This window comes from Phyllobates terribilis, unplaced genomic scaffold, assembly GCF_046119375.1.
Source record: "Phyllobates terribilis strain yellow unplaced genomic scaffold, ASM4611937v1 Scaffold_353__1_contigs__length_1967111, whole genome shotgun sequence".
Taxonomy (NCBI): domain Eukaryota; kingdom Metazoa; phylum Chordata; class Amphibia; order Anura; family Dendrobatidae; genus Phyllobates; species Phyllobates terribilis.
In genome coordinates this window covers 1728254-1730400 of record NW_027363113.1, presented here as the reverse complement: position 1 = coordinate 1730400, position 2147 = coordinate 1728254, and the positions used below count along the sequence as shown (strand labels likewise).

The window sequence follows — 2147 nt, the reverse complement described above, 5'->3', positions numbered from 1 at the left end:
CATCCGCCGGGGGCGCGGCAGTCTCCAACATTTACCTAATGTGTATTGTTGGCTTTAGACCCCTCACAGTTGTACTATTTTGTTGCAGGAAAAATCAGTTTGCAGAACCATCCTGTTCATGTTACTCACTGATTCTCACTTGTTGCCTCATTTCAGGCCAAACAGGAGATACAGAGCAGAATACCGAACTTACCAGAAAGCAGACAGATCAGACCCCAGCCTGGTGAGATGGGCGTCCTCTGATTATTATCCAGATTACTTTGTGCATATTATGTGACAGATACCACAGTGGGGCAGTGGGGTCTTATTGACTGCAACGGTCACATGATGCAACCAACGTGGGGGGTCACATCGTTTTTTCTTATACAGTTGATTACATGTAAATGCTGCTTGGCTTTTGCCGATTTTATTGTGTTTTTGTTCACTTTTTGTTTTTATTTCTGTGTTAGGTTTCTGCATTAAAACTCGCACATCCAAAAATACCAAAATCTTTATTAACATCTGCAAGTCAAACCAGATCCCAGCGGCCCCGGACCTGACGGAGCAGGAGTTAGTCAGCATCCTGGAATCTGATGATCCCTCCGGCTATCGAGTCCCCATGAGCCTTGGAGAGCCCCACGTTGAAGTTGATAATAGTACGTTTTTTTTTTGTTTGTTTTTTTAATACAGCGCGTCTCTTTTTAAAGGGGTAGTCCAGAGATATCCTTAAAGGGGTTAAAATAGCAAGTATTACAACTTACTAATCCTCAATGGTCAAAGGTGCCATCTCCACAGGTTCTGGTAGGTCCACTTCCAGTCTGCGGAATAAAGTTTGACATCTTGTTGTTGACTTTTGAACTTTTTTTGGTTTAGATTTAGGACTTAAAGGGATTGTCCAATACTTGGATTCCCCTTTAAGAACTTATACCACTTATTCATAGCAGCCCTACTAAGGTCAATGGATTGAGTCGGCACCGCAAAGTATCTAAGTCCTGGTGCACTTTGTCCTACAGGTGGAGGCGGCTGTACGGCGTACGACATAGTGATTAATGGCACCTTCTTTGAGAAAATTAAGGTAACTGCAATTGCTTATTCCGACATACGAGCTGTCTGCTCTCCTTTGTGTCAGCTCCTTACTTTGTATTTTTTTTTATTAGAATAATGAGCTTTTCAGGGAATTTTTTATCACCGTGGCCATGGAGGGACTAGAGAACAAGTACGAAATGGAGCTGTCAAGAGGTAACGACCGCATCACTGATATTTTCCTTGATTTTTCCATCGACCACACAAGGACTTGTTCTTTCGTGGAGCAAGTTTACCATATAATATATTGAACATTTTTATGTACCAACCTGTTGTATGGCACCGTATCAAATGCCTTTGAAAAGTCCAGATAGACAACATCCACTAAGTTTCCCTGGTCCAACCTAGAACTTACCTCCCCATAGAATCTTTTCAGATTAGTTTGCAGATTAGTTAATCTTATTGAGGTGCTCCAGGTTAGTATCTCTTAGAAAACCCTCAAAGATGTTGCCCACAGTACAAGTTAAACTTACCGGCCTATAAATTCCAGGCTCAGATGTTATCCCCTTCTTGAATATTGGTACCACATTTGCTATGTGGGTGTAGCGCTGGTGGATATGGACCCACTGCCCCACGGGAGGGTTGTGACTAGATGTCTATTGGGTCTCCACTAGAACCTCTGGTGGTGAGGCTAGACTGGGCCGCCGGTAGACACCAGGTACCACTTCAGTGCAGTCCCCTGGACTGCAGCAGCATTCCGGAGGTACCAGGGTACCAGACACAGGAGAGCGAAGACAAGGACTAGGTCAGACAATCTGAGATCGGGGCAGGCAGCACAGGTTCAGGATAGAGAAAAATGGCAAGGGGGACAGGGGTTTTTGATACCAGATTACTCCTTTAACGCTTGCAACCTCTGTTGCTTGACTGCAACTCAAACAGTCAAATCAGTCCGTAAGAATTTAGGGCACTTCCATGGCGATATTTTGCATCAGTATTTGTTAGCAGACGCCAGGAGTGGATCCAAAACAGAAGAGGTGAAAGTGTTTCAGTTACTATTTTTCACTGTGTTTGTTCCCCTCTGGTTTTCAGCTTACAAATACTGATGTAAATTAGAGCCCAAAATACTCACTGTTTGAATGAGGTGA

At 43.6% G+C, this 2147-nt stretch overlaps 1 long non-coding RNA gene across 1 annotated transcript; it reads left to right on the top strand.

Moving 5' to 3' along the window:
* The first annotated feature begins 454 nt into the window (after positions 1-454).
* On the top strand, positions 455-1219 carry LOC141222262 (uncharacterized). Its single transcript, XR_012290088.1, has 3 exons — positions 455-635; positions 993-1054; positions 1137-1219. It is a non-coding gene; the product is annotated as an uncharacterized lncRNA (long non-coding RNA).
* The last annotated feature ends 928 nt before the right edge of the window (positions 1220-2147 follow it).